This window comes from Arachis ipaensis, chromosome B3, assembly GCF_059453495.1.
Source record: "Arachis ipaensis isolate K30076 ecotype BB chromosome B3, ASM5945349v1, whole genome shotgun sequence".
NCBI classification, from domain to species: Eukaryota; Viridiplantae; Streptophyta; class Magnoliopsida; order Fabales; family Fabaceae; genus Arachis; species Arachis ipaensis.
Window position 1 is genome coordinate 83,809,739 of NC_142438.1, and position 11,117 is coordinate 83,820,855.

At 38.7% G+C, this 11,117-nt stretch overlaps 1 non-coding gene across 1 annotated transcript; it reads left to right on the plus strand.

Moving 5' to 3' along the window:
- The first annotated feature begins 3,759 nt into the window (after positions 1-3,759).
- Positions 3,760-3,867, plus strand: LOC148571377 (small nucleolar RNA R71). The gene has a single exon (XR_015909043.1). It is a non-coding gene; the product is annotated as a small nucleolar RNA R71 (small nucleolar RNA).
- Positions 3,868-11,117: the final 7,250 nt, after the last annotated feature.

Sequence of the window (11,117 nt, forward strand, 5' to 3'; positions counted from 1 at the left end):
TATTCAATGAAATAGCATGGTTTTGCAATTCTCCCTTGATTTGTGCTTAAGTGAGAAAACATGCTTTTTAGGCCCTAAAATGGGTGATTTTAATTCACTTTAATTCCATTCGATGCCTTGATGTGTTTGTTGAGTGACTTCAGGTTCATAGGGCAAGTATTGGATGGAAGGAATGAAGAAAAAGCATGCAAAGTGGGAGAACTCATGAAGAAATGAAGGAACCGTAAAGCTGTCAAGTCTGACCTCTTCGCACTCAATCGACCATAACTTGAGCTATAGAGGTCCAAATGAGGCAGTTCTAGTTGCGTTGGAAAGCTAACATCCGGGGATTCAAAATGATATAAAATTTGCCAAATGTTATTTCGCGTTCAGGGGCGTGCACACGCCATGTACGCGTGCGCGCCGATGCTGTCCGTGGCCCATTAAAGTGAAATCGCCCCCAGCGATTTCTAAAGCACTTTGGGCCCAACCTAACTCATTTCTGAAGCTATTTCATGCAGAATTCAAGCTTGGAAAAAGGGAGAGCAATTGTTTGTAGTGTAGCATCATGTAGTTTAGTTTCTAGAGAGAGAAGCTCCCTCTTCTCTCTAGAATTTGGATTAGAATTTCTTAGATCTAGGTTTAATTCATGCTTTGATTTACTTTTCCTTTACAATTTCTTGTTCCTCTACACTACCTCTCTCTAATTTGGTATTTCATTCTAGTAATTTCTTACTTTGTTGTTGATGCACTCTTTCTTCTTCTATTTTCCTTTAATGCAATTTATGATTCATGTTCTTTTATTATTGATTTGCTTTATTGTTGGTTAATTCATTGCAATTGAGTAGTGTAGATTTACATTCCTTGCAATTTACTATGCTTTCCTTTTATGCCTTCTAAGTGTTTGATAAAATGCTTGGTTGGATCTTAATGTAGAATTTTGTGCTTTTGGCTTGGGAAGGTAACTTAGGAACTCTTGAGTCGCTAATGTCCAAGTGATTGACGATCGGAAGCCATTAACCTTAGATCTCACCAATTGATTAGGTGTAGAACTAGGACTTATGGCTTCAAGAAAAATACCCATTCAGCCACACTATTTTTAAGCTACATTTGAAAAGCGTAAGCGTAGCCTATTGAATAGGCTACGCTTTTCTCCGTGTTGGCTTTTTATAAGAGAAAAGGATACACAATTGCAGCATCATTTAAAAAGTGTAGCCTTACGTATTATAGAAATCACTTATAAAGCATAGTCGTAGGTTAATATCTATAAGTTCACTTTTCATATCAAAGAGGACGCTTTTAGAGGGTAGCCTATTTATTAAATTTTGGGTGCATTTTAAAAGCGATGCCTAATGTATCTAGAGTAAAAAATTTGATACTTAGTGAATTTTTTTTCCTCTTTTTCCTGAAAGCAAACTTGGTGCACGAAATTGTGATCATCAATGGCGCCAACAACTTGGTACGCACAATTGTAATCTCAACTATTTATCACAACTTCGCACAACTAACCAGCAAGTGTACTTGGTCGTCCAAGTAATAAACCTTACGTGAGTAAGGGTCGATCCCACGGAGATTGTCGGCCTGAAGCAAGCTATGGTCACCTTGTAAATCTCAGTCAGGCGGATTCAAATGGTTATGGTGAATTGATAATAAAAAGATAAATAAAACGTAAAATAAAGATAAAGGAAATTATGTAATTCTTTGGTGAGAATTTTAGATAAGCATATAGAGATGCTTTCGTTCCTACTGAACCTCTGCTTTTCTGCTGTCTTCATCCAATTATTCCTACTCTTTTCCATGGCAAGCTTTATATAGGGCATCACCGTTGTCAATGGCTACATCCCATCCTCTCTGTGAAAATGGTTCAATGCGCTGTCACTGCATGGCTAATCATCTGTCGGTTTTCGATCATACTGGAATAGGATTTACTATCCTTTTGCGTCTGTCACTACGCCCAGCACTCGCGAGTTTGAAGCTCGTCACAGCCATCCCTTCCCAGATCCTACTCGGAATACCACAGACAAGGTTTAGACTTTCCGGATCTCAAGAATGGCCGTCCATGGGTTCTAACTTATACCACGAAGATTCTAATATCTCGGACTCGGTCCTCTGTGTTAGATATCTAAGAGATACTCATTCTAGCTTGTTTGCATGTAGAACGGAAGTGTTTGTCAGGAACGCGTTCATAGGTGAGAATGATGATGAGCGTCACATAATCATCACATTCATCATGTTCTTGGGTGCGAATGGATATCTTAGAGAAAGAATAAGCTTGAATTGAATAGAAAAACAGTAGTACTTTGTATTAATTCATGAGGAACAGCAGAGCTCCACACCTTAATCTATGGAGTGTAGAAACTCTACCGTTGAAAATACATAAGTGATAAGGTCCAGGCATGGCCGAATGGCCAGCCCCCAAAACGTGATCTAAAGATGAAACTGAAGATGTTCCAAAGATGTAAATACAATAGTAAAAAGTCCTATTTATGCTAAATTAGTTATTAGGGTTTACAGAAATGAGTAAATGATGCAGAAATCCACTTCTGGGGCCCACTTGGTGTGTGCTTGGGGTGAGCATTAAGATTTACACGTGTAGAGGCTTCTCTTGGAGTTGAACACCAGTTTGTAACCTGTTTCTGGCGTTTAACTCCACTTTGCAACCTGTTTCTGGCGTTTAACTCCAAAATGCAGCATGGAACTGGCGTTGAACGCCAGTTTGTGTCATCTAAACTCGGGCAAAGTATGGATTATTATATATTGCTGGAAAGCCCTGGATGTCTACTTTCCAACGCAATTGAGAGCGCGCCATTTGAAGTTCTGTAGCTCCAGAAAATCCACTTTGAGTGCAGGGAGGTCAGAATCCAACAGCATCTGCAATCCTTCTTCAACCTCTGAATCTGATTTTTGCTCAGGTCCCTCAATTTCAGCCAGAAAATACCTGAAATCACAGAAAAATACACAAACTCATAGTAAAGTCCAGAAATGTGAATTTTATTTAGAAGCTAATAAAAATATACTAAAAACTAACTAAATCGTACTAAAAACTATGTAAAAATAATGCCAAAAAGGGTATAAATTATCCGATCATCACAACACCAAACTTAAATTGTTGCTTGTCCCCAAGCAACTGAAAATCAAATAGGATAAAAAGAAGAGAATATACTATAAATTCTAAAATATCAATGAAACTTAGCTCTAATCAGATGAGCGGGACTTGTAGCTTTTTGCCTCTTGAATAGTTTTGGCATCTTACTTTATCTATTGAGGTTCAGAATGATTGGCATCTATAGGAACTTAGAATACAGATAGTGTTATTGATTCTCCTAGTTCAGTATGTTGATTCTTGAACACAGCTACTTTATGAGTCTTGGCCGTGGCCCTAAGCACTTCATTTTCCAGTATTACCACCGGATACATAAATGCCACAGACACATGACTGGGTGAACCTTTTCAGATTGTGACTCATCTTTGCTAAAGTCCCCAATTAGAGGTGTCCAGGATTCTTAAGCACACTCTGTTTTTGCTTTGGACCTCGACTTTAACCGCTCAGTCTCAAGTTTTCACTTGACACCTTCACGCCACAAGCACATGGTTAGGGACAGCTTGGTTTAGCCGCTTAGGCCAGGATTTTATTCCTTTAGGCCCTCCTATCCACTGATGCTCAAAGCCTTGAATCCTATTTATTATCCTTGCCTTTTGGTTTTAAGGGCTATTGGCTTTTTGCTCTTGCCTTTTGGTTTTAAGACCATCATAGAATATATCCAGGATGGTCCATTCTGAAAGCATGTCAGAAGGACACTTTTTGGTCAGTTCCTTGTATCTCTCCCAAGCTTCATAGAGGGATTCACCTTCTTTCTGTCTGAAGGTTTGAACATCCACTCTAAGCTTGCTAAGCTTTTGAGGAGGAAAGAACTTGGCTAAGAAATCTGTGACCAGCTTATCCCAAGAATTCAGGCTATCTTTAGGTTGAGAGTCCAACCATACTCTAGCTCTGTCTCTTACAGCAAATGGGAAAAGCATAAGCCTGTAGACCTCGGGATCAACCCCATTGGTCTTAACAGTATCACAAATCTGCAAGAATTCAGTTAAGAACTGAAAAGGATCTTCGGATGGAAGTCCATGAAACTTGCAGTTCTGTTGCATCAGAGAAACTAATTGAGGTTTAAGCTCAAAATTGTTTGCTCCAATGGCAGGGATTGAGATGCTTCTTCCATGTAAATTGGAATTTGGTGCAGTAAAGTCACCAAGCATCTTCCTTGCATTGTTATTATTTTCGGCCATGTCTCTTTCCTTTTCGAAAATTTTTGTCAGATTTTCTCTAGAGAGTTGAGCTTTAGCTTCCCTTAGCTTCCTCTTCAGAGTCCTTTCAGGTTCAGGATCGGCTTCAACAAGAATGTTCTTATCCTTGTTCCTGCTCATATGAAAAAGAAGAGAACACAAAAGAAAATATAAAATCCTCTATGTCATAGGAGATTCTTTATGCAAGTATAAGAAGAGAAGAATGTAAGAAGGAGAAGAGGAAAAATTCGAAAATTTAAATAAATAAAATAAAAATATTTTAAAATTAAAGTTAAAATTCGAAAATTAAAATTGAAATCAAATTAAATTAAAAATTAAAACAATTAGTTAGAAAAAACGGAAATTTTGAAAAAGAGGGAAGGGATTTTCGAAAATTAGAGAGAGAGAATTAGTTAGGTAGTTAATGAGCGGATAATTTATACGCTTTTTGGCACTGTTTTTAGTATGTTTTCAATGTAATTTAGTTAGTTTTTATTATATTTCTATTAGTTTTTAAATAAAAATCACAATTCAGGACTTTACTATGAGTTTGTGTGTTTTTCTGTATATTCAGGTATTTTCTGGCTAAAATTGAGGGAGCTGAGCAAAAATCTGATTCAGGCTGAAAAAGGACTGCTGATGCTGTTGGATTCTGACCTCCATGCACTCAAAATGAATTTTCTGGAGCTACAGAACTCCACATGGTGCGCTCTTAATTGCGTTGGAAATTAGACATCTAGGGCTTTCCAGCAATATATAATAGTCCATACTTTGCTCAAGGATAGAAGTCGTAAACTGGCGTTCAACACCAGTTCCATGTTGCAGTCTGGCGTCAAACGCCAGAAACAGGTTACAACCTGGCGTTCAACTCCAGAAACAGCCTAGGCACGTGAGAAGCTTAAGTCTCAGCCCCAGCACACACCAAGTGGGCCTCAGAAGTGGATTTCTGCACCATCTATCATAGTTTAGTCATTTTCTGTAAGCCTAGGTTACTAGTTTAGTATTTAAACAACTTTTAGAGGTCTATTTCGCACCTCATGACATTTTAGATTTGAACTTTGTACTCTTTGACGGCATGAGTCTCTGAACTCCATTGTTGGGGGTGAGGAGCTCTGCTGTTTTTCGATGAATTAATGCAACTATTTCTGTTTTCTATTCAAACACGCTTGTTTCTATCTAAGATGTTTATTCGCACTTCAATATGATGGATGTGATGATCCGTGACACTCATCGTCATCCTCAACCTATGAACGCGTGCCTGACAACCACCTCCGTTCTACCTTCGATTGAATGAACATCTCTTGGATTCCTTAATCAGAATCTTCGTGGTATAAGCAAGAATCCATTGGCAGAATTCATGAGAATCCATTGCCAAAAAGCGTATAAATTATCCGCTCATCACAACACCAAATTTAAATGGTTGCTTGTCCCCAAGCAACTGAAAATAAAGTAGGATGAAAAGAAGTGAATATACTATAAATTCTAAAATATCAATGAAACTTAGCTCTAATCAGATGAGCGGGACTTGTAGATTTTTGCCTCTTGAATAGTTTTGGCATCTCACTTTATCCATTGAGGTTCAGAATGATTGGCATCTATAGGAACTTAGAATACAGATAGTGTTATTGATTCTCCTAGTTCAGTATGTTGATTCTTGAACACAGCTACTTTATGAGTCTTGGCCGTGGCCCTAAGCACTTCATTTTCCAGTATTATCACCGGATACATAAATGCCACAGACACATGACTGGGTGAACCTTTTCAGATTGTGACTCAGCTTTGCTAAAGTCCCCAATTAGAGGTGTCCAGGGTTCTTAAGCACACTCTGTTTTTGCTTTGGACCTCGACTTTAACCGCTCAGTCTCAAGTTTTCACTTGACACCTTCACGCCACAAGCACATGGTTAGGGACAGCTTGGTTTAGCCGCTTAGGCCAGGATTTGATTCCTTTAGGCCCTCCTATACACTGATGCTCAAAGCCTTGGATCCTTTTTATCACCCTTGCCTTTTGGTTTTAAGGGCTATTGGCTTTTTCTGCTTGCTTTTTCTTTTTTTTCTTTCTATTTTTTTTTTGCCATTTTTTTTTCTTTTTTTTTTCTGCAAGCTATTTGTATTCACTGATTTTTCTTGCTTCAAGAATCATTTTTTTGATTTTTCAGATTATCAAATAACATGTCTCCTTGTCATCATTCTTTCAAGAGCCAACATATTTAACATTCTTAAACAACAACTTCAAAATACATATGCACTGTTCAAGCATTCATTCAGAAAACAAGAAGCATTGTCACCACATCAATATAATTAAACTAAGTTCAAGGATAAATTTGAAACTCATGTATTTCTTGTTCTTTTGAATTAAAACATTTTTCATTTAAGAGAGGTGATGGATTCATAGGACATTCATAACTTTAAGACATAGTTACTAAATACTAATGATCATGTAATAAGACACAAACATGGATAAGCACTTAACATAAAGAAAATGAAAAATAGAGAATTTAAGAACAAGGAATGAATCCACCTTAGTGATGGTGGCGTTTCCTTCTTGAGGAACCAATGATGTCCTTGAGCTCTTCTATGTCTCTTCCTTGTCTTTGTTGCTCCTCCCTCATTGCTCTTTGATCTTCTCTAATTTCATGAAGGATGATGGAGTGCTCTTAATGTTCCACCCTTAATTGTCCCATGTTGGAACTTAATTCTCCTAGGGAGGTGTTGATTTGCTCCCAAAAATTTTGTGGAGGAAAGTGCATCCCTTTAGGTATCTCAGGGATTTCTTGATGGTGAGCTTCCTCACGTGTTTCTTGAGCTCCATGAGTGGGCTCTCTTGTTTGCTCCATTTTTTTCTTAGTGATGGGCTTCTCTTCCTCAATGGGAATGTCTCCTTCTATGAAAGCTCCAGCTGAGTAACATAGATGGCAAATAAGATGAGGAAAAGCTAGCCTTGCCAAGGGGTAGGGCTTTTCGGCTATTTTGTAGAGTTCAAGGGAGATGACTTCATGAACTTCTACTTCCTCACCAGTCATGATGCTATGAATCATGATGGCCCGATCCACAGTAACTTCAGATCGGTTGCTAGTGGGGATGATGGACCGTTGGATGAACTCTAACCATCCTCTAGCCACAGGCTTGAGGTCCAGTCTTCTATGTTGAACCGGTTTGCCTTTTGAGTCAATCTGCCATTGAGCTCCTTCCACACATATGTCCATGAGGACTTGGTTCAACCTTTGATCAAAGTTGACTCTCCTTTGTCTTCTGAACCTCTGCTTTCCTACTGTCTTCTTCTTCATGCATGCAAGACTCCTTCCATGGCAAGCTTTATGTTGGGCATCACCGTTGTCAATGGCTACATCCTGTCCTCTCAGTGAAAATGTTCCAAATGCGCTATCACTGCACGACTAATCATCTGTCGGTTCTCGATCATGTCAGAATAGGATCCATTGATCCTTTTGCGTCTGTCACGACGCCCAACACTCGTGAGTTTGAAGCTCGTCACAGTCATCCCTTCCCAGATCCTACTCAGAATACCACAGACAAGGTTTAGTCATTCCGGATCTCAGGAATGACCGCTAATGATTCTAGCTTATATCACGAAGACTCTGATTTGAATCATGAGGCTAAGAGATATGCATTCAATCTAAGGTAGAAGTGCGGTGGTTGTCAGGCACGCGTTCATAGGTGAGAATGATGATGAGTGTCACGGATCATCACATTCATCAAGTTGAAGTGCGAATGAATATCTTAGAATGGAAGCAAGCGTAATAGAATGGAAAACAGTAGTAATTGCATTAATTCATGAACAACAGCAGAGCTCCTCACCCCCAAAAATGGGGTTTAGAGACTCATGCCGTAGAGAACACAACAAGAAATGTGTAAAGTGTCATGAGGTACAATATGAATCACTGAAAGAAGTATTTATAGTAAACTAGTGACCTAGGGTTACAAAAAATGAGTAAGCTAGGGTGTTTGTTGTAAAATTCCACTTCCGGGACCCACTTGGTGTGTGCTTGGGCTGAGCATTGAAGCTTTCATGTGTAGAGACATTTCTTGGAGTTAAACGCCAGCTTTTATGCCATTTTGGGCGTTTAACTCCAGCTTTTGTGCCAGTTCTGGAGTTAAACGCCAGAATTCTTGAGCTGACTTGGAACGCCTATTTGGGCCATCAAATCTCGAGAAAAGTATGAACTATTATATATTGATGGAAAGCCCAGGATGTCTAATTTCCAACGCAATTGAGAGCGTGATAATTGGGCTTCTGTAGCTCCAGAAAATCCACTTCGAGTGCAGGGAGGTCAGAATCCAACAACATCTGCAGTCCTTTTTCAGTCTCTGAATCAGATTTTTGCTCAGGTCCCTCAATTTCAGCCAGAAAATACATAAAATCACAAAAAAATACACAAACTCATAGTAAAGCCCAGAAAAGTGATTTTTATTTAAAAACTAATAAAAATATAATAAAAACTAACTAAAATGTACTCAAAACATACTAAAAACAATGCCAAAAAGCGTATAAATTATCCACTCATCACAACACCAAACTTAAATTGTTGCTTGTCCCCAAGCAACTAAGAATCAAATAGGATAAAAAGAAGAGAATATACATTGAATTCCAAAAATATCTATGAAGATCAGTATTAATTAGATGAGCGGGGCTTTTAGCTTTTTGCCTCTGAACAGTTTTGGCATCTCACTTTATCCTTTGAAGTTCAGAATGATTGGCTTCTATAGGAACTCAGAATCCAGATAGTGTTATTGATTCTCCTAGTTAAGTATGTTGATTCTTGAACACAGCTACTTTATGAGTCTTGGCCGTGACCCTAAGCACTTTGTTTTCAAGTATTACCATCGGATACATAAATGCCACATACACATAACTGGGTGAACCTTTTCAGATTGTGACTCAGCTTTGCTAGAGTCCCCAATTAGAGGTGTCCAGAGCTCTTAAGCACACTCTTTTTGCTTTGGACCACGACTTTAACCGCTCAGTCTCAAGTTTTCACTTGACACCTTCACGCCATAAGCACATGGTTAGGGACAGCTTGGTTTAGCCGCTTAGGCCAGGATTTTATTCCTGTGGGCCCTCCTATCCACTGATGCTCAAAGCCTTGGATCCTTTTTATCACCCTTGCCTTTTGGTTTAAAGGGGTATTGGCTTTTTCTGCTTGCTTTTCTCTTTCTCTTTTTTTTTGCAAGCTTTCTATTCACTGCTTTTTTTTGCTTCAAGAATCAATTTTATGATTTTTCAGATTATCAAATAACATTTCTCCTTTTTCTTTCATTCTTTCAAGAGCCAACAATTTTAACATTCATGAATCAACAAATTCAAAAATATGCACTGCTCAAGCATTCATTTAGAAAAACAAAAGTATTGCCACCACATCAAAATAATTAATCTTTTTTAAAATTCGTAATTCATGCACTTCTTTTTCTTTTTCAATTAAAAACATTTTTCATTTAAGAGAGGTGATGGATTCATTTTCATAGTTTTAAGGCATAGACACTAAGACACTAGTGATCATGTAATAAAGACACAAACATAGATAAACATAAAGCAGAAAAAATTCGAAAAACAGAATATAAAGAACAAGGAGATTAAAGAACGGGTCCACCTTAGTGATGGCGGCTAGTTCTTCCTCTTAAAGATCTTATAAAGTGCTTGAACTCCTCAATGTCTCTTCCTTGCCTTTGTTGCTCCTCTCTCATGTCTCTTTGATCTTCTCTAATTTCATGAAGGAGGTCCACCCTTAGTTGTCCCCTATTGGAACTTAATTCTCCTAGGGAGGTGTTAATTTGCTCCCAATAGTTTTGTGGAGGAAAATGCATCCCTTGAGGCATCTCAGGGATTTCATGATGATGATTTTCCTCATGCTCTTGTTGAGGTCCATGAGTGGGCTCTCTTGTTTGCTCCATCCTTTTCTTAGTGATGGGCTTGTCCTCTTCAATGAGGAGTCTTGGCCACAACTTCATAGACGTGGTCTTGATGGACCTTTGAGATGAATCTCTCCATCTCTCATGACTCGAAGGTGGAAGCAATTGCCTTTCTATTCCTCTTTCTAGAGGTTTCTCCGGCCTTAGGTGCCATAAATGGTTATGGAAAAACAAAAAAGCTGAGCTTTTCCACACCAAACTTAAAAGGTTTGCTCGTCCTCAAGCAAAAGAATAAAGAAAGGAGGAGAAGAAGAAGAGATGGATGAGATGGAGATGTGTGAATTATTCTGCCAAGGGGGGTTTTAGGTGGTTATGATGTGGAAAAGGAAAGAGTGATGGTTTGAATTTGAGTGGGTGGGTGTAGGTGGTTTGTATGATGGTTTTGGAGGAGTAATGGAGGTGATTGGTGGAGGTTATTTAGGGAAGAGTATTATGAAAAGGTGTAAAGAAGTGAGAGAGTGAGTTGAGGTTGGTGGGGATCCTGTGGGGTCCACAGATCCTGAGGTGTCAAGGATTTCCCATCTCTGCACCAATTAGGCTTGTAAAACACCCTTTGCGGCCAATGCTGGCGTTAAATGCCAGGTTGTTGCCCATTTCTGGCATTTAACGCCAGCTTCTTGCCCTTTTCTGGCATTAAATGTCAGTCTGGTGCCCATTTCTGGCGTTAAACACCCAGAATGGTGCCAGACTGGGCGTTAAACGCCCAATCTGCTGCCCTTACTGGCATTTAAACGCCAGTAAGCTTCTCCTCCAGGGTGTGCTATTTTTCATTCTATTTTTCAGTTTGTTTTTGCTTTTTCAATTGTTTTTGTGACTTCACATGATTATCAACCTACAAAAATCATAAAATAACAATGGAAAATAGAAATTTAACATAGATAAGTAAAATTGGGTTGCCTCCTAATAAGCACTTCTTTAATGTCAGTAGCTTGACAG